Source organism: Pteropus medius, unplaced genomic scaffold (genome assembly GCF_902729225.1).
Source record: "Pteropus medius unplaced genomic scaffold, Ma_sr-lr_union100, whole genome shotgun sequence".
Lineage (NCBI taxonomy): Eukaryota > Metazoa > Chordata > Mammalia > Chiroptera > Pteropodidae > Pteropus > Pteropus medius.
In genome coordinates, this window is record NW_024346062.1 from 6,389,453 (window position 1) to 6,412,107 (window position 22,655).

A 22,655-nucleotide genomic window follows, 5' to 3' on the forward strand; every position below is an offset into this window, starting at 1 on the left:
CTGTTCTATTCTCTCATATGGTTTCTGCCACTTTATCTTCCCATTTTGGCTGCCTTTCTGTGTCTTTATCTATGTGCTAAGCAGAGCTCCTAAGTCTCCCAGTCTTATTATTGTGGCTTTGTGTAGTAGGTGTCCAGTGGCACAGTCCTGAAAGGGGGTTCAGCTGCAGGCCAAATTTAGCCCCAGCTTGTGCTCCTTTGGGGCCACCTGTTAAGATTCAGCAAGCAATCCACAGATGCTGTGCTTATAGTTGCCTCAAAAGGCCACACCAGTGTGAGTCTAGGTGCTGCTCAGCAAGTGGCACCTGGCTAAGTAAGGACACACCTGTACGTGGCTTGAGTGAGGCCTCGAGCTGAGGGAGGTGAAGTTTCTGGGAATCCTCTGGGCGGAGTGACCTCTGTTATCCAGTTTGATGACATCTCAGCTATGGGAGTGGAGAGGGCTCAACAGAGGAACCATGGATACTGCTGGCACTTTAGTACAGAGTGTTGCCCTGGCCCTCATTCTGACAACTCAGTGTTCCCCTGTAAGTCCATGGTGCCTCCTGCACAGCCTAATGGGCACTGGTGCTCAGAGCAAGCAGGTTCGTCACCACGAAAGTCTGTTCGCAGACACGGCCCCTTTAAGAGGCATCAACAGCTGCCAGCTGCCACTGCCGCAGCCTCTGTCTCACTCTGTCACTCAGGACTGGGCAGCCTCACGTCCTTGCCCTGTCCTACCTTCTGCTGTTGCAGGGTGATTTCTTAGATCTCTTCCTGGTTGTATGGTTTATTAATCTAGATCCCAGGTGATTTTTCCTTGCTGTTTACTCCTTGGATCTTTCATAACTTTGATTTGGTTGCCAGAGGAATAAACAGAGCTTCTATCATCTACGCCATTTTTGATATCTCTTGTCTGATTTTTTTAAAAGCAATAACTTTAAATTTGTGTTTTAGATAGGTATAAAATGTAAACATTCCTAAAACCATACACAGATTTAAATATTCAGAATGGTGTCAATGCTGATATTAACCTCTTTCTGAAGACCATACATTTTCCATTGTGTAAAGTCACTAGGCATGTAAAATAGGTACATGAAGGTTTTTGAAATGGAAGAAGAGATAATAGGTGTCCCTGGGGAAATTGAAAAAAAGTTACTAATTTTCAATTACTTCTAGACTTTCTCTATATGTTGATAAATAAATTATTAAAAATATTGATCCCCAAAAGAGTAAGAAGAAACACAAATTGCCCATAAAATAATTTATCTTCAATTGTTAACTATCAGGAATTAGTTCAGAAAATATTCCCTTTATGCATAACAGGTGGTTTGCAAAAGTAAAAATATATATGGCATAAGTAATTTTTGCTCCTTCTATGTAGTTATATATAAAATGTCTACAAGGCATATAAATCAGTAAGCACAAACATATAGTCATCCCTTAGTATCCATGGCAGATTGGTTCCAGGACCTGCCACAAATATTAAAATTTGTGGATGCTCAAGTCCCTACATAAAATGATGTAGTATCTGCACATAACCTATGTGCATCTTCCCATATATTTTAAATCACCTCTAGATTACTCACAGTACCTAATATAATGTAAATGTTATATAAATAGTTGTGGAATTGTTTAGGAAACAATGACATGAAAAAAGTCTGTAATGTTCAGTATAAATGCAACCATGGTAGGCCCAATTACATAGTATACATCAGCAGTAACGTTAACATTTTTAAAAAATATTTCCATCTGTGGTTGGTTGAATCCATAAATACTAAACTCACGGATACAGAGCACTGACTGTATTAATATTGGACATAACAGATTTAATCAAGGCTAGAATTATCTACAAGAAGTGAATACAGAAATTTCTTTTACCAATCATTGCCTTTAAAAGCATTCTCATCTCCATTACCTTTTCATTTAAAAATCTGGTCTTTTTATATTGTCTTAATGTCTATTTCTACTAGAGTTACCTAAATAGAATTGAATTATTTCTGTTGCCTATTAAATAAAACCTAGAAAACTAGAAACCTTACCAAGTGTTTGAAGTCATCCATCATGTGGTTAACTCTTTTTTTCATCCTTCTATCATACTGTCCATATATCCATAATACGTACACATTTCAGAAAAAAAGAAATGTTCAGTTCTGCTTCCAGTTAGGATGCGGATGGTTATGAAACCACCATTATGATGAGAAAGTACCAGGTAATTTATGCAATCAGAATTAAAAAAAAAGAACATCAGGAGCTAAAGACAAGGAAGATTAAGATAGAGTGCTTCAGCTTCTCTTAGGTGAGCAGAGAGCAGAGTGTTCTTTGATTTCTGAGGACACTAAGTGGACAAAGAAAAAAACTTCCCCAGGAAAGAGGGAGAAAGAAGAGTAAGGAGGGATTTTGTAAGAGCAGGGAAAAATGAAACACTATTAGTGTTAGTGTCTTTGACAAAGTTTAGCTCTCAAATTCCATCAACTCTTGAGTGGAATTTTGCTAATTTTGCATTGGTGAAGAGCAGGAAAATGGAAAGGGATCTTATAGTTTTAAGGTGATTAGATCTCAAGGCCTGCTAGTGGAAGTGTCCTCATTCCACCCTGAGACATAAGAACTCAGCATAGAACTAAAACTAAAGTTGCATCTCAGCTCTGTCCCAGTTAAATTCTAGATTTTATTAAAGAGAAGAAATCCTAACTCTATCCATCAGGAAGAAAAGAGTAAACTCCTTCAATAGAAAAAGTTTTACTTGCTACTGTTATTTTATGCCAAATGTATATATTTTGCCAAAAGTATCCATGTTTTATGCCAAACATATATGCAGGAAATGTGACCCACAAAGAAAAAACAACAACAAACAAACTTAATAATAAAATATGACACACGAATTACCTAGGGAATGGTGGAAATTAAAATATATATAGTGTGTGTGAAAAATATGTAGAGAATTTTACTATAGAAATAAAAGCAAAATAATGAATAAAACAGAAATTCTAGAACTAAAAATGTAACATTTCATATTAAAATAATTTTGGCATATTAGTAGATAAGGCAAAAAAGAAAAGATCAGTGACTTATATGCAAATTAATATAAATTAACTAAATTAAAGAACATAAATTTTTAAAAAGAATGGATATTCAAAAACATATAAAAAAAAAGACTCAGAAAAATAAAGAGCAGTTTTTTAAAAAAGAATGGAGACTCAAAGACATATGAAAAGATAACTAGCATACATAGAATTGGATTTCCAAAAAAAAAGAGAGAGAATGGAGGAAAAAAGCATTTAAAACCATAATGTCTGAGTATTTTCTGAAATTAATGAATGATATTTACTCACAGATCCAAGTCAGCAAAACCCAAGCAAGAACATCGCAGTAAAAACTGTTGAAAACCAAAGATAATCAGAATATCTTAAGAACATCTAGAAACAAAAATAACACATCATAATTAAAGATACAATAATAAAAATGATGACCAACTTTTTGTTAGAAACAATAAAAACCAAAAGATGATGGAAGGATATCTTCAAAGTCTGAAAAAAAAAAAGAGAACAAGAAAAAAATAATAACCTCTATTCTCCAGCCAGAGTAAAAGAAAACTCTTTAAAGATGGAATAATGACACAGGCATTTTTGTTTAAAAATTGCAGACTGGTAACACAAAAAAAAATGATAAAAGAAGTTCTTCAGGTTAAAGGAAGATAATAACAGGTTGAAGTACGAATTTACACTTCAATAGAGAAAAAAAGAATATTAAAGAGGGTAAAAGTGTGAACCAATTTAAAAAACATTTGAAAATATGTTGTAAAGTTTACTGACTGTTGAAAACAACAAATACCAATGTTTTGTGGAATTTATAATTTAGAAGAAAAAATAAATCTAAAAAGCCAAAAGCGAAGTTATTTGATTAACTAAAAAGAATGAAAGGATAAGCAAACAATAATCGAGAAAGGAAGAAAATATGATACAGAAAACAAATTACATAAGAGTAGACCTAAACTCAATCATATCAGTAAAATATTAAAAAATCATGGCATACAACAAGGAAATAAGACTACAAAAAGTGTTCATAAGATCTGAACACGCATTTCACAAAAGAAATACTTTAACAAAATCATTAGTAACGATAAACTTCTTATATAGAATGACTATGATGAAAAAGAATTATAAAATCAAATGTTGACAAGGATACAGTGCAAATGGAATGTTTCACATTGCTTTTCAGCTTATAAAATCGTACACAATAAATTTATAAAACTGTAGTGTGCTCTAATTAAGTTTAAACTTACACATATACTTTGACCTAGCAACTTTATTAATTGGTATATATGCAAGAGAAATAAATGCATGGGTTTATAAAACAAACAAAATACTTCACAAGAATGTTCATTTCATCTGTATTCATAATTTCCCATACTTGAATATAGCCTAATGCAAATGTCCATTAACAGTAGAACATATAAAATGGAATATCACTTAGCAATAGAGAACAGCAAATTACAGATGCACTGAGCAAAATGTGTGAATCTTAAGAACACTGTGTTGTTCAAAAAAAGCCAGACATAAAAGAGAACACACTGTTTACGTATGGATATGTAGATATCCTTATAAAGTTTAAGAATATGCAGAATTTACCTACGGTGAAAGGTCTACAGCAAAGTCAAAATATAATTGGTGGGGTGATTGGAAATAGGCACAGAGTATTGTCTGTGGTAACAGAAATGTTTTATATATTCACCTACTGTTTTACATGAGTCTCTATAAAAACAAATCAAGCTATATACTTAAAATTCAAAAACAATTATAAAATAAGTTAGCCAAGAAAATATTTCTTGTGCATATTCATTATATTTTATATATATATATATATATCATTTTTCAATTTTCCTTCTACCTCATCCTCCACTTCTCTGCCATATTTATCACTTGAACTCATAACCATCACTCAAAGTCTAGATATCTTTTATACATTGTCTCCTGTCATTTTCCCCATTAAGATTCTCTCGTAACAAGTTGCCTCATTTTAACAACTTCAACATAACTTCCAATTCTCTTTTATTGCTTTTTGTTCTTCATAGCTCTTATCATCTTTAATTTATTATTTAATATTTGCATTTAACAATTTTAATTGTTAGTCTTTCCCAATAGGACATAATTTCTATAAGTAAAGCATTTTTTTTTTGTTTTCTTGATGACTATATTTCCAATGCCTAGAACAGAACCTTATCAATAATAGATATTTAATTTTTATTGCATGAATAAATGATCCATGATATAAACTTTGCTGAATACCATAATGAATGTTAGAAATAGGTATACAGTTGCCAGATAAAACACAGCACAAACAGTTAAATTCTAATTTCGGCTAAAACAGAATACATTTTTAGTGTAAGTATAAGACATAGTTATATTTTTAAAAATGTGTTTATTTGAATTTCAAATTTAACTGGATATTCTGTATTTTGTTTGCTATATGTGACAACTCTAAATAGGTAACATTGCTGAAATATGTAGCTTGTTTTTCAACATCGAGGGTTCTTATGAGTGAAATTAATTGTACTCAAAATATGTGAATTGCATGAAATAGATAAGACTTTTTTCTCTGCATGACAGAGTATAAGGATCTAGTGAATCAAGTAATTTTTTTAAAAATTCCAATAATTAGGCATTTTCTATAAATTTTAATTAAAAATCCAAAACAACGGAGAACTAGGACTTCATGAAGTCCTACCAAATAGCGAGTTGTTTAACTATACTTTCCCACATACACACAAAAGTTTGTATGTGTTGCAAAATTTGGTCAGAGAATTTTTCTTGTAAATCCGAAAGCAAGACTGGAAAATCCATAATCTTTACCTGTATCTAATCATTTCTGTCAATCTTAGCTACTAGAAAAATCTAATGGCTTTGTCTGACCAAATTATTTTGGGTCATTTTACAATGAAAAAAGATCACTGGTGATCACTATCAGGTGGTGGAAAAGAATGTATTAAATTTTATAACATTCAATTATACTGTATAATATATAAAACGTATTTAAGTTCAGAATTTGTTTTACCAAATTTGGAAGAAACATCACATTGGTCACAGATAAAGTATCATTCCATATATTTATCTTCTTAATTTAATGTCTGTTGACTTGATCAAATTTTGTTTCACAGTGTATAGCAAAAGTAAAACAATAATTTCTATACAATGCAAACTCATATAGATCTTATAAGTTGAGAGTGGAACAGCAATGAAATATGCTTCTTGGGACTATTTTAATTTAATTTTTAAAATGTACTTCTGCTTATAGTCAAATGGAAAAGTACATTAAAAATGCATTCTCATCTATCTAGACCTTTTTTTTCATACTCCTGAATAGAAGCCCCAAAGCAAAAATGTTTGTAAAACACAAGAAGTTAAGTAGCTTTCAAGCTTATCAACTATTTGGCTGTAGGTATAAAGGTAAGACATTTCATTCTTTTAAATTAATTCACAATGTTGAACATTCAGTACTATCCTAAGGCTAAATTTTGAATGTGGAGTAATTTGGAATATATTTTTTTATCCATTTTTACATCTTACATTTGGCTTATATCTAGACTTAGCTCTTTAAATGCCCAAAACACCTCATTGTTATATATTGTGTATGCTATAGTTTTGCAATGCCATGTATTAAAAAATAAGAGAAGACCATCAATAAATAATGAAATGAGGTATTAACTTGATGAAGAATTAGCATGTAAAAAGAAATAGAGTAAATAAATATGAAGCACAATATTGGATTAAATGCTCTCTAAACTGATTTATGAATTTAATATAGCCAATACAAAATAACAAAGCACAAGGAAACAAATGGTATTACAAAACCAAATTATCACTGATTTTAATGTCACATACAAGATACATTTCTATCTATAAAATATGTAATTTAGTTCAGTAGTCCATTAGTATGAACTACAAGGTAAAGTTCACCAAGATCAACATAAGCTCAACAACTCTGGTTGATAGAAAATTATCAGCTCAGAATTCTAAACTCTCATATATTTTTCATTCTCATAGTCTATAAATTAGAGCTATCCAGTCCATAGGATTTATTATAAATGGGAAGTCTCTTACTACATACTTGATTATTTTTTGATCACTTGAAAATTAAAGTATCAAAATCATACAATATTATATCAGTTTCCTAAACTAAATAGTAAACTAATAGTAAATATAGAACAAATGAAACTAAACATTGACATATAGAGGTTAAATCAAATTTATCAATATATCAAATGGTCCTATAATTCTTTAGGTTCCAAGAGCATGCTAGTTAATTCAACCAGTTCAATTAGAAAGAAAATCAGCTAGTAAAATAAAGGAAATAATGTATTACAAACAGAAACATCATAATGGGAAAAAGATGACTTTGAATTTGTCCTTAGGAAGCGCTTATATTTAAAAAGAACATGTTGGTGTAATGTGGTCTTTTGTTGATTCTAATGCTGTAATTTTATTCTGTAACTTCCATACAGGTAATTACAAAGCAGTTTATGATTATTAGATATTTATAATCCTTCAATAATATTTTCTAATCTTTTGCTTTTTCACGCCAAGATAACTGCTTCACAGCTCAGTAGAATTTTTAATCACTTCCCCATAATAACAAAACAATTTGAACACACTAGATAATATTACCTAAAGAGAGGGACCTAGAGTCACGAATGATAAAAACATAATTTCAATCCTTTAAATGACTGTGTTTCAATCATCTTTCTTAGTCTTAGTTATATCCATTCTTATTTTAGCTTTCATTTTTAAAGGGCCACTCAACCTTAAAAATCACACTGTATTCCATTATTTATTGCCTTAGACATTCAAAAGCACATATTCGATGTGTGCTTAGTACTAAATATTTTAGAAGGTGATACAGGAAAAATTAAAAGGAAGGAAGATATAATTACAAACTTCAATGAGTTTACATCTTAAGAGTGCTGTACAACCTAAAACCAGGGAAATACCTTAAGGGCTAAAAAATATTATTTATCTATCTATCTGTATGCATATATTGTCATAAAATACATTGTTAGTGGGGTATAAATTGATACAATCATTCTGAAAACATATGCCATGAAACTTAAATACTTTTATATCCTTGGCTTATAAACTGTCTTTCTATGAAACTATTCAAAATCAGATTTGCAGCAAAAATGTATGAACAAAAAATACTTATCATAGCTTTATTTAATTAAAAAAAAAAAAAAAAAAATCAGCCTAGAACTACATGAAAAAAATATGGACAAATCAAATGACTTTAAGGAAAAAAAGCAATAAATATGAAAATACATATTTTTATTCCATTTATAGGCAAATTATATATAGGCAAAACTAATCTATAGTAATAGAAATCAGAATAATGGTTTTTATTTGTGGGGGAAGAAATTGACTGGAAGGAGCAAGAACAAGATTTTAGGTGCAAAACTGTACTATACTTGATCTGTTTGGTCATTACCCAAATGTTTGCAAATATAAAAATTCATTGAACTGACACTTAAGATTTGTGCATTTTAGCACTGTTCATAATAATTAAGATGTGGAAACAACCTAGATATCCGCTGAAAGATAAATGGATTTTAAAAATATGGTATATACATACAATGAATATTATGTAGTTTAAAAAAGGAAATTCTGCAATATGCAACAACATAAATAAGCCTTGAGGACATTTTGCTATATGAAATAAGCCAGTCACAGAAGGCCAAATACCGCATAATTCAAATCTATATAAAGTATCTAAAATAGTTGAACTCATAGAAGCAAAACATAGAATTGTGGGGTTACCAGGGCTTAGGAGACAGTGAAATGAGGGGTTGATAATAATTGAGTAAGAAACTTGAGTTATGCAAGATGAATAGGTTCTAGAAATATGCTGTATAACACTGTGCCTGTAGATAACAATACTGTATTATACACTTATTAGTTGATTTATTGAGAAGGTAGATCTCATGTTAAGTGTTCTCGCCACAATAAAATAAAAAATGTACATTTTAGTGCATTAATATTGTTTCCTAATTTAAAATTTTTAAACTAAATATCAACTCGAAGTTTGGAAACACATACTTGACTAGACTCATTTTTCATATCACTGCCTTCTTCATTTACTAATACAATAATGTCACAAAAATACAGGTTGATAAAATGTTCTTGATGTATGATTCATTCTAGATACTGAATAATTTTTGTTTAAAAACAGGATGCATATTAAACATCATATTGGATTACATCATTAAAATATACGAATAAAGTAACTTGGAATTACAAAATTTAAATTGCTTTCATTCTGAAAGCCACTGGGTATAGAAAAAATTAAGACTGAAAGCTAATGAGTCTTCTGTAGAGTATATATTTTAAATTGCATTTGAAGGAAGTGAGATATATACTATGTGGGGGCTAAAAAGACAGTAGCATGTAGAAGTAAAAGCAATCTGTGTAAAATGCAGTAAAAATGATATAGAATGTCTGTTTCACATATGTGTTTGAAGGGATTTATTTTTATATCAAAAGATAATAGCAAGCTACTATTGAGTCTTAGGGGAAAATATCCAAAGAGCATCATTTCAATATTTATTTCCTCTCTCCCTCCCTCCCTTCCACCTACTCTCCTTCCTTGTCACCCTACTTACCTACCTCCCTTGCTTTCTACTTTTCTTCCATCCATCTTTCCTTTTTTTTTCCTCCCTCTCTCCCTCCCTTCCACCTTCCCCTGTCTACTTTTCTTCCTCCTTTCCTCCCCTTTTCTCTTTCTGTCTCTTTGGCTTTCTAAATCTCAGGGAAGGTAATAGTATCTAAGTGTTTCTGTCTCAATAAACTATGTCTCTAGGTGAGAGAAATCAAATAGTATTATTCATATAAAATATTATGTTTATTATACTTCAATTACCTGTGATTCATGGTTTATTTTGAGGCCAAATATATAATATAGTCACATATTAAATTTAATTCTATATTTTTTCTCCAATGGAAAAAATCAATGAAAACCTCCTCAGAAAATTTATAATTTTTTTAAACAGTTGTTTTATCATTTACATTTCACCAAAGGTTAAATAATCACAAAAAAGGCTTTTAGAAACTTGCTAGAGAATTTAAATACCTATGAATATACCTAAGAAATACTCAAAAAATTGTGATTTTATGTGTTTGTGTGTGTGTGATCAAATCTATATATACATATATATATATTTGGATACATTTATATCCACATATTAGAGGAAATATACCAAATAATTATCCAAGGTTACACCAGAAAGGGTGCAACTAGGAATGAGAATCTCATTTTAAAATATAATTTTGTATGTTGGCCTACAAAAAGATTGGATAAGGCCACTCACATTATAAATAGCAACCTGCTTTACTTTACCAATTAAAATGTTAATGTTATTCAAAAATATTCTCATAGAAATATCTATAATAATATTTGACCAAATAACTGTACACCCTGTGGCCCAGTCAAATTGACAAATAAATTAACTAAAACACTAGTCAGAAAGAGAAAATGTAAGAGCAACCTATCTATTTTGCTCTGAAATCTTGTGGAAATGAAAGAAAGAAGGCAGCAGTAAGGCAAAGAGTGCAGATGCTACAGTCCATATTTCTACATCTTAGAAATGTAATTTGAGGGATCTTTAGAAATATCCAGACTATGATTATTGAAATTGAGTGTATTACTAAAATAAACTAAAAAATCACATGGTCATCACCATATAAACAGAAAAAAACATATGACATAATCCAATATTCTTTCATAAGAGAAATATTCAACAAACTAAGAATAAAATGCTCATCCTGATAAATAACATCTATGAAATGTTCAAAATTAACATTATATTTAATGGCTAAAGGCTAATAGCTTTCCTCCTAAGATCAGGGCATCTGTTCTTGCTATCACTATTCAACATTGTACTGGAATTTATGGCTAGAGCAAGTTGGCAAAAAATAATAAGTTAGGCAGTAATAAATTAGGCAAGAAATAAATAAATGGATAGTTGGAGGGCTGCATAGGAAGAGAGATCAAGCAATATAAAAAAAAAATTTTTCAGAAATCCTTGTTCCAAATCCCATAGTTTTAGGATAATCATAAGTGTCTTAGTATGTTCAGGCTGCTATAACAAAATAACACAGACTGGGTAGTTTATAAACAACAGAAATTGATTTCTCACAGTTTAGGAGGCTAGAAACCCGATATCAGGGTGTCAGCATCTAATCCTCTTCCATGTCATAGACATCTTACATTAACACAGGGCAGAAGAGGTTTAAGGGAGCACTCAGAGGCCTCTTTTATAAGGGCATTAATTCTATTCCTGAGGGCTCTGCCCTCATGACCTAATCACTTCCTAAAGGCTCTACCTCCTAATATTACCTCAGAGGTTAGGTTTTAACATATAAATTAGAGGGGTTCACATTCAGACAATTAAAAGAAGTACTACCCATTTTTTCAAAAGGCAGCCTAGACCTCTAGCTTATCTAGAAAGTATTTTCAGATAGTTATCACCATGAGCATTTAAAAATTAGTGCCAGTTAAATTGCTTCTCAGTCTTTTGGCTAAAAGATCAAGGGTAAAGATTATTGCCAGTACATGTTTTATATTATGAGCATTATGCACGTTTAATAAGTACATATACATAGGCATCAACTCATCGACAGATAAATTGGGATATGGGTTTTCATCTGCCAACCCAAGTAAAAATTAACCAAGACAGATGATGCTTCCAAGAGAATATCAACCCACACAAAAGATAATGAAATATCAAGGAATGCAATCACCATGCAGAAAGAAATGATAAAGTAAAAGAACAAGAAAAAAAAATGAATGAATAAGGTCATCTGGACAGGAATTCAAAATAAGTCTAAAATATGTTCAAAGGAAAAAAAGAGTTAAAATACCTAACTAGCTCACAGCAAGCTTTGGAGGGCAACTAAGAAGGCCCATGCTTTTGCTGGCCCTCATCCTCACTTGTCTCTCAAGCCAAAGGGGGTCCAAATCCCTATAACAATGAAGGTCTCCCTGGTGACAGTGCTAGAACTCCAGCAGACAAAGGCATAATCATTTCTTCTGAGGCTATGACCACCCCTACCATGCATTCTTCAGAATCACCCTCTAGTAGTCACTGTTGGGAACCGCTGACTCTGCAGTGTACAACTTAGTTGTTTTACTACTTCTGTTAAGACAGATGGCTGGTTTTCTTGATACCAACTCCCTTCTAACACCAATTCTTTCTATCTGCAAATTCTAGGGGCCAAAATATCTGTCTACGTGTGTGTGTGTGTGTGTGTGTGTGTGTTTTACTTTATCTTTCTAAGAATAACATCTTTTGAGACTTTTTTTTTTGCTGTTTCTATTTATGATGATGTATATTTTATAGCGTGTCTCATCTAGCCTCACGTGACTCTAGGAAGATCTGTGAGGCACTAATCATTTTGGAATGTGTAGCATCTTAAAACAGATTAAAGAGGACGTAGTAAGTATATACATGTGCAAAAACACTTGGGAAAGAGAAGTAAAGGTAAAAGAAAGAAAAACTAATACTTGTCAATATAAGACCGAGAAGAAAGAATAGGAACCATACAGTAAAATGAACATAATAGCAGACCAGAATATGAAATATAGTTAATAAACATGTACACAGGATTGTGGTCTTTGAAAAGTAACAAACATGTACACAGGATTGTGGTCTTTGATTCTGATCTTAACACAGGAGAATGAATCAAAATGAAATAAAATTTTCCAACAAGAAAGTACATAAAACTATTCTTATTGATTTGATTCCAATATTATAAGCTACAACAAATTGCTAGATTGAAATTGGGAAATAGATTATTAATATATGACATTACTTAAAGAAGATCTGAACATTGACTATAACAAAATCATAAGAAAAGTGAACACCACTTAGAAAAACAAAACACAACTCCTTCATGTACACGCATGGTCTTAGCTGAATTTTAAGAGGCTGTACAGAGAAGCTTACTCCAAGGACAAATTCCAAGAGATAAAAGCTCATTTCTCTTATATACTGAAATTACCTTCTAAAACAGCATGCATTATCAATTGATATTGATTGTAAATTGGGATAAACAAGAATAATTTATAAAGAGAGCATAGTTCCAGGAACTGTACTTAATGTTATTCTCTTAAATGAAGTCACAGGTGTTTTAAAGCTATTTTTCTTAAAGTAATTGTCTTTCCAGTAAAATGAGTTAAATCAGTTATTGACTTTACTTTTGGCATTCATCAACTATTCTTATGGGCTAAAACTTTTATTTTTTACATTCCATAGCATAAACATAAATGTGGCTTTATATTATGTCACACATAATTTTTCTGTGGATGGAAAACAGTGAATCAGACACTTCGAGCCATATTCTTATACTTAAAACAGGTCATACAACTTTCCTTTTGGCTCTACTTCATGATCAACTCATATTATTTTTTGTGAAATTCTTTTTAATATTTGCCATAATACATAGTTTTGTATACAATGTATCTAAAAGTGATAATGTTTATAGCTTTATAGATACCTATCAGGAAACAACACAAAAAGGTGAATACTGGAAAAAAAGACTCAAATATTTTAATGTTCTTTTAGGTGAAAATTAGTTCAACTCTTTCCTTCAGGTAGAAGATAGTAATTATCATCACCCAAGTTTCTTAAGAGAAAATGTCTTTGCACACCAAAAGCATTTATCAACTAATTTGAATTCCTAGGATTTAGATATTTTCTAAAACACCTCTTTTGTTCTGTGATTCCTAAACATATTACAGATCCATAAGATCTGGGGATGAGCTTTCTTAATCAACTCTAATATTATCAACAGAAAATTCATCAATGATCAAATACATCATCACATTATACTGCTTTAAAACACTCATAACTTACATGGATAATTTTTGTCCAGGGATAATCAATGAAGAAGTCACTCATAAAAATGCTATTAGTTGACAAATTTTTCCATTAGGATACAGATTACATCTGATCAATTTTAGATTGATATAATATTTTGCAAAAAAAATAATTCTACACTATGTTCCTTAGTCATATTAGTAGTATAGAAGTATGATGACCTTCTAAAAGTTTTACTGTGCATAATTTACAGAGGTAGAAAATCTTAAAATAGCCTTTTAGATTATCTCCCTGCTTTCATGCCTTTCCACTTTCTGATATCCTTTTAAATGTCAAGAAATTCTCCTTCTGAAGTTTTTAGCTTGTCAGTTGCCATCCTTGAAAACATTTTACACCACATCATTTTACCTCATAATCATTTCTTCTTGTGGAATTCCATCCACCAGCTCTGTCACTATCATCAACATCACTGTTTTCACTTCAATAAAAATCATCTTTATTCTTTGATATCCAAAATAAACATATCTTCCAATTCATAAATTTCTTTAAAATCTTCAGTCCTATCACTAAAAAATTAATGCTTTGCTTATTTTGTTTCCATAGCACTTTCTACATGTTGTACATATGTATTAAATAATTTATCATGAATTACTACTTATTCAGGTGTTCATTTCTCTGATTTTACAGAAAAAACAATTAATAGTATTACTCTATTTGATTAATAGTTTTACCAACAATATGTAGCACACTACCTTTGCTAAGTTTTAATGAACGTTGTAATAGGGAATGGAACGAAATTGAATTGAATATAACATAGAAGAGGGAACCTATGTAAACACTACCTCTTTTCATATAGTCACAAATCTACTTTCTCTCTTGACAACATCAAAACTAAATGTGGCTCTGAACTATAATCAATTTTTTTCTTTCAATACCAAGTGATATTACCAATTATTTAATAAATTTTAGATACTTATTTTAAGGTTTATTAAGTAGAGTACAAATTCTTGCTAAGGAAATAGTTATAAATCAATTTCCAATGTTTGAAACTTTTATGCAAATTGCTTAGAAAACAACAAATATGCAAGATATATTACATTTTGTAGAATTTAAATAGACATGTGCACTGAGAATGATTTAAAATATTCATGAAGAAAATATAACTTTATAATATTCTTCAATGAGCAGAAACTTAAGCTAGCACATTGAGAAAAGGTTTTAGAGCCAGTTAGCTTCAACTATTACACTCTATTTAGTTCCGTTCTCATTCTATATTTATTCTATAAAGTAAGTATAAAATATCTAAGTTTAAAACATAAGTGTGGAATCTTAGCAAAGTCATTGGAAGAGTATAAATATGTAAATTTTCAAGATATGCAGCGTTGGCAATGTATATAAACTACAAAAATGATACTATGTTTCAAACAAAGAATATATTTCAAGAAGGATATAAGTTCTTATTGAGTGTTCATATAGAATATAGAAGAAAATAAAGAAATTTAGTAAAGAAGATTTGAAAGGTCAAATGTGTTCTATAAAAAATTAAAATACATTTACAAATATAGTGAGTAGGCATGCTATACATTCATAATCTATAACATGGTAGGTGTTAAAATTCCAATCTCATGCATACATGCAATAATACATACATATACTAGCATACGTGATGTTTATAAAGTGAATAGAATAATTTATACTACATAAATTACATACAAATTAGGGATTTGTTTTGTAAATTTAAGTGGCAATTAAAGATGCTTATTTAAGACCAACACACACATTTTTTAAATATTTAGGTAACTGAAGTAGAAAAGATGTTCTGTGTCCTTTCTAAGTCTACTTATAATTAACTCAATATTCTGTTAATAGCAAAAATTAAAATCTGATTTACAATCACCTGCATTTTTTGAATGTAAAAATACAATCTTAGAAGACAAAGAGTATTACAATTAAGCAAACATCTTTTTATTTCTTTTCTCTCTGCTTTCAGGACCACAGACCCAGAACTAATACAGTCTAATCTCCATGAGAAAGAAACAAATGTTAAACTCTCAAGTGATGCTAGTACTTCTTTTTTCCTTTCAATTATTATAAAAATGCATTTAAATACATTTTATATATAAACAATTATAAATTAATGTTATTATTACTTTTATATAAAATAGCCTACAATAATAAAAATATAAAGTAAAATTATATAATTGGAGTTAACTGGGGTTTGTTTTCCAATCATCTTCTACTAATTCTTTTAAAGTTAACACAATTTTTTCTGATAGAGAAGAAACAAAAAATCCATTCCCATTAGAACAAATAGTCTATAATAAAGCTGACACTCCTGGTAGAGCAATAAATTAGATTTATGGCAATATGAACTTATTTATAATCAGATATAAAACTGATGACCTTTGGCATATTTGTCGATACCTCAGGAGATAGAATCTTTGACTTAAATAGGAGCTATTCTCTATTTCAACAATTAAATTCATGAATATCTTTAAATATAGCAAAATATTTCTAAGATAATGATAAATATTTACATGTACCTGCTACACAAAAGTAGTTTCCAAAGTTATGACTCAATCTCATCAGTCTTATTTGAAATGGAGAAAAAAAGTTTTTTTTTTGTTTTTTTTTTTATTGCAAGCAAATTAAAGAATAACATATCTACAGAAGCTAATAGTTATTTATCAGGGGACACTGTATTTGCATGCTAAATGAGATGACTTGTAGTAATTAAAACATAAATTAGTACTTATATTTAATTATAAAGAAATCTATGCTTCATTTAGTATGCAAATATAACTTGTTAAAAGCAATCCAACTGCACCATATAATTTTAAATTATATATAGTAAATAATAAATAACATCTTAATGTTTATTTATTAATTTCAATGATTTCATTGAGACTATATAATTTTTCTGTACCAAGTTATGTTTTCATTATTTTATACCTAGTAAAAATAACTTACAGATTTAGTTTTCTAGTATATCTTTCCCCGGTAGTATTAACTGCAAATTCTAAATACTTTATTATATTTAAGCTGATGGGGCATCTTGTCAGACAAAATGCATAGTTTCACTTTGAGGCTCTTTATTCCTTGAAGGAATATTCAAAGTGACACCCTTGACAACTTATGTGATAGACAATGTAGCCATTTATATAATATAAAAAGTCCTTTAGGAGTCCCCATGTTTGAAAAGCGTTTTTTCCCACTGTTTAGTACAATTAGGTCGGTATGAAAAGAAAGCATTGGCCAAGACCAAAGAGAGGAGAATTAGGATACAAGAATAGGGAATAAAGAAACTCTAAAGAAAAGCAAAGAGAAAAACAAATTGAAAAGCAAGGAAAGATGTGTTTTATATTTAACAATACAATAAAAGGCTATTGAAGCATGTGGCCAGTGTGACATATGTTACTAGTTTGTATGGTTGGAATGATGTACCACACTGTTTATGTCTCTGATTCTCACTTTATTCTGCAATTGATCTGAGGATTATTTTTCAGGAGTAGAGCTACACATTATGAACATTGCTTGTCATGTCTAGAAATATTCAAACACTGCAAAGTTGGAATTATACTATTAGTAACTTAAAATTAGGAATAAAATATGTGATGAAAAGTCTCATTCACAGTGAAATGTAATACGTATCTGCTGTAAAAATTGTATCCAGTATTTTTTTTTCAGGATTTTTAAGCTCTCTGTACTTTATTCTGAAGGCAAATATAATTATAATATACATTAAAAAACTTAAAGTTCAATTTTTAATCAGAAAAAATCTGAATTTAAAATTTATATATTCTCTCTTGGCAATTATAAATTTCTGTTAAAAAAATAATTACTATTCCATCAAGAGCTGAAACGGATGTCCTTAACATAAATACGAAGATATAGAGAATGATTTTAAAAGGCAAAATTATATTTGCCAATCAATATAAATAAATAAATGTTAGATTTAATTCCCAAATTAACAAAACAGGATGATTTATCTTTATTTGTCAGGGAAAATATACAATTAGTTAAAATTAGTCTGCTTAATAAATGATATGATATGCAAGAGAATATATTTATCCAGAATAATAACAGAAAATACATGCTGAATATTTACTCTATGCCAGATTCTGTACTATAATTACTTTAAAACTAGTATGTACAGAGATGTTAAGTAATTAGCCCACAAAGAGCAGTAAATGGAGCCGGGACGTGGACCTGGGTAGTCTGGCTCAGACTTCACGTCCATAAACAGTGGGTAAGTTTTTTAGTAAACTTTCTGATAACAAGAACCACATTGTCTTTTGAAGACAATTCCAATGGTTGAACATTTGTGGAGGTTCTTAAATCTGCTAATCTGTCTTGTTAGATCAAGGTTATTTTCCAACTATTTGTATTTGTTTGAGGAACAGTTGTTAACTGGTTTCAACATCTAGTTAGAATAACTAGAAAGCCAATTGAAATTTCTGATTCAGGAAATGAAAAAACAAATTATGTCATATCTTGAATGTCTTAAAACTTCTTTAGAATAACCTATCTCTGATATGTCTGAATGACAATAATTAGCACATAAAATTGATAGGTAATAAAGATGTAAAAGATAAGAATAAAAGACTGTATGAGAGATTCACATACAGACTTGAACAGAGAATAATTAGGACTGATAGATTTTTACTATTGCCAATTGACTCCATGAATAAATACTAAAAAATCAAACTAATGTAGGGAAGGGGCAAGAGAACTACATAAATTGATAAACTGTATTCAGAGCCTGAAATGTCCTGCTGCCAGACCATGGGAAGCCTACAGAACAAAGGAAGATTCCTCTGGGATTACTAACAAACCACTTACCCATACTGAAAAAAAGACAGTAAAACAGAGTCTTTATGTTGTTACCTACGCAAAATAAATTTAACCATTCATTCCCTTTGGGCAACCTACAGAACAAAAGCTGAGCTTGCTAGCACACATTTCATATTGGTACCTATACTATCAAAGGAAAACAGGTAAACAAAGTCTTTAAACTGTAATTCTTAAAAACTAAGAATGACATATAAACTGAATTTGTTGAACACTTAGGGTTTGTCTCTCTCATTCTATGTCTCTGAGAGGAGACCATGCTCTGTCTATGGAGCGTTACTCCTCTAATAAACTTTCCTTTTGTCTCTAACTCTGGCATGCACTTAAATTCTTTCCTGAGTGCATTAATGGAGCTTAACTCTCTCTCTCTTAGTGCAGGACTTGAGTCCCCCCTCGGGGGGCATTCATCCCATCCTACATCAAAATGACTTTTGTATTCATCATTTACTCAAAATACATACTCATAAGAATGATGGAAACCAGGCATTAGACATAAAAGAAAAATAAGGCACCTTTTACAAGTTTTTCTTTTTCTATTAGATTAATTTCTCCTGAAATAACATATACGCAAGACATGGAACCTATTATATGCCAGGAACTGTTCTAATAATTTGAATATGTCATCTCTTTTAAAGGTAGACTGATGATAAGAACACTGATCTTGAGAGTTTAAGTAATTTGCCTAATTAAAAATTCAACTAAAAAAAGCTATAGCCAGAACTCAAACTCAATTTTAGTTGATTTCAAACCTTGCGCTTTTCTCACTCTATGCTGTCTCTTTAATATCAGACTTCATAATGTGAACATATTCCAAATAAAAAGAGACACATACGACAATTATAAAGGAGCTCACAACAGAGATCCAGATATCAAGTGCCTCTGTACATTTCAAGAAAATGACATTCTGAAATTCAAAATCATTGTAATTTGCAGTTATGATGCTCTAAATGTCATACAACTTTGCAGAGGAAAAAAGAGGCAAAGATATTTGTAAAAATGAAAAGATTTTACAATTTCCAAAATAGTAAGAAACATTTTTCTTTTCAGAACCAAATATGATTTCAAATTCAGATATTGGAGAAGTTTCACTATACATATGTGTGTGTATTTGGTGCGTGTATATATGTGCGTATAAATATAATTAATATAATATAATTAATATAATTACTATATTTTCTGTCAGTGTGAATTTGCTTCAGATCTATTAGTGTTGCCACAAATATTGTATGTTAAGAGAGTAAAGATCAAAAAAAGGTATTATCACACAACTACATCATTAGAAGAATAAATACTAGGTTAAGAAAATTTACTAATATATTAAATGTCTCTCTAATGTCAAGTAGACAGCCAGAAACATCTTCCTGCTTTCTTTGGCTGTTTTATTTTGTTTTATGTTGCTTTGCTTTCTTTCTATCCTTGGGAACAATTTCTGATTCAAGCCCCAAAGCAGAAGTTGCTGAATTAACACTTATCCTTTCTTCTTCGCCTCTTCAGGAGATTTTACTAGATACCCAGAGACAGAAAAATTAGAAGGCCTTGACTTCAATGATCAGCAAGATATCTAGGAGGGATTTCCCGAGGCTAAGGGAATTGAGCGTTCTATTGTTTAAAGCATAAAGGATCCAAATACTGCTTTCTATTCAGCAGGACTCATCTAGTCTAAGAGCTGGTGGGGCAGAGTGATATATGTCAGAAGCCAGATTTCCTCACCAAAATCTTGTGAACTCCAAGAGTGGTGTTTTAGCAGCAGAGATGCTGAGCATGAGAGTAATTTAATCATTCATCATAGGAGTCTCAAAGGTAAGGAGTGTGAACAAATAATCTATGACAAGAGGAATATCCTTTACATTTTGTGAGGGCATGTAAGAACCAATAACTTAAGCATACCTTGCAAATAAGGTGTAGGGCTTAGGGTAAGGTTTAGAGTCTTTAAGCATAAGAATAAACGATATTCGTATACACCTACATTTGTGGACTGAGACTTGTAGTTCTGAAATATAGAAATTATAAATAGAATATATAGAATTTTAAAATTGTTAATAGTCTAGTTGAACATTAATGTCACACACTAATTGTATTATTTGGACTTAAATATATTATTACAACATTTATATCTAAGAATGGTTGGAAGTTCTAAAATAGAGAAACTATTATGACATCTTTTTTGAGGAATCCTCTAATTAAAAAAAAACACTTCTTGGATTTAACAGATTATATCTCAAATCTTAAAAGATGGAATATTACATCAGTGACTTAGAAGGTGTCAGAGATAATTCCAACACTTTATAGTGTGTTTCATTCTTTGGAGATTGAGAAATCTAGTTCTTAACTCACTCTTAAAATTATAAAAAAAATCTCAAGCTACTTCATCTACACAGTTTGTTTTACCGCTATGTAAAGTCATAAATCATTCAGGAAAAATTTAAGTTCAGGAAAAATTCTTCAAAGAAATGAAATATTTCAAAATTAAGATGTTGAGATGTAATCTTTTTAATGAATTAGCTATTAGTAAAGAGAAGATATAATGAAAATTAGGATTATTTTCCTTGAACCTTCGTAAGTTTTTGTTATTGTTTTTTCTCTTCTTTCAAGATTTCCTGTTTGTCTTTGCTTTTCTTCAGTTTAAGTATAATTTTCCTAATTATAAGATTTTGGGTATTTATCCTGTTTTTGCCTGTGGATTAGTGATTATTGTTTATTTTGGAAAATTCTCAGGCATTATTGCTTCAGTATTTCTTCTCTTCATTTATCTTTCCCCCTCTGGTATTCTCATTACGCATGTTACACTTTTTGGAATTGTCCCAAAGTTCTTGGATATTCATTCTTTTTGCTCTTTGCATTTGCTTTGTAAGCTTCAAGCTCACTGATATTTTTCTTGGCTACCTCCAGTCTATTCATGAGCCAGTCAAAAGCATTCTTAATTTCGGCTAAGTATTAACGATTGCTAGCATCTTTTGATCCTTCATTAAAATTTCCATTTTTCTACTTAATATTATCCATTTGTTCTTTCATAGGGTCCACTTTTTCCATTAGAGCTCTTATTATATTAATCACAGAGGCCAGAGCCTCTCTACGTCATCTCTCCAGCAAGGTAGTAAGACTAACATGGTGACTTAAGGCTGCAAGTGAGCAAGGTAGAAGGTACCAGTTCTCTTTAGGGCCTGAATAGGCATAGTGTCATTTTCAGCACATTCTTTGGCTAAAGCAGATACAGGTCAGCCAAACCAAATGCATGGATGGAGAAGATAGTTCCCTCTTCTTGATGGGTGGGATACCAAAGAATTTGCAGCTTTAATAGTCCATAGATGCTTACACCTGTGATAATATAGTCTCATAACCTTACAAGCTTCTACTTAGAAAAGCACAGGTTTATATATCTCCTAAAAAATGAAAAATAATATAAATGTGAAATTCGAAATCTATACTTGAATTGAAACATTACTCTCAGGGAAATATAATGTGCTAACGTGGAAATTTTATCCTAGAGGTATCTCTCCTGTTAGTGCAGCATGTAGTTCAGCTCTTCAGAACTACAGTAAACCACATGTACACCAACAGGTTCAATTCACAAAATGGTGTTTGTTATGTGTGAGGGGTCAATCCAAATATTTTGTTTGTTCTGTATTTCCCTAAATAATTTTGATCTTAAATTTCAAATTAAATCTCTGTATTAGTAGGTATAAAATGTTTTCAATTATTAAAGCATAGTTCTCACAACTTCTAAAAATATTAAGGTCTAGCCTAGGAGAGCATACATATTACATAAATAAGTCAAAAATGTCAGTATTTTCAGATGAAAATAAATGTCACATTTTCCTTAACTAGAACTTAGTAATGACCTATCAATTTTATGATTATTTAATGGGAAATTCATAAGAACAACCAATAATCATATTCGATTCCTTTCATTAAAAACTTAAAATATACTGAGAGATCAAAAGAAGAAAAGGAAGGAAGGAAGGAAG

The 22,655-nt window shown here is 30.6% G+C and overlaps 1 pseudogene; it reads left to right on the plus strand.

The window, feature by feature from the left end:
* Positions 1-457: 457 nt before the first annotated feature.
* Positions 458-22,655, plus strand: part of LOC120612588 (phenylalanine--tRNA ligase alpha subunit-like) — a 36,333-nt pseudogene continuing 14,135 nt past the window's right edge.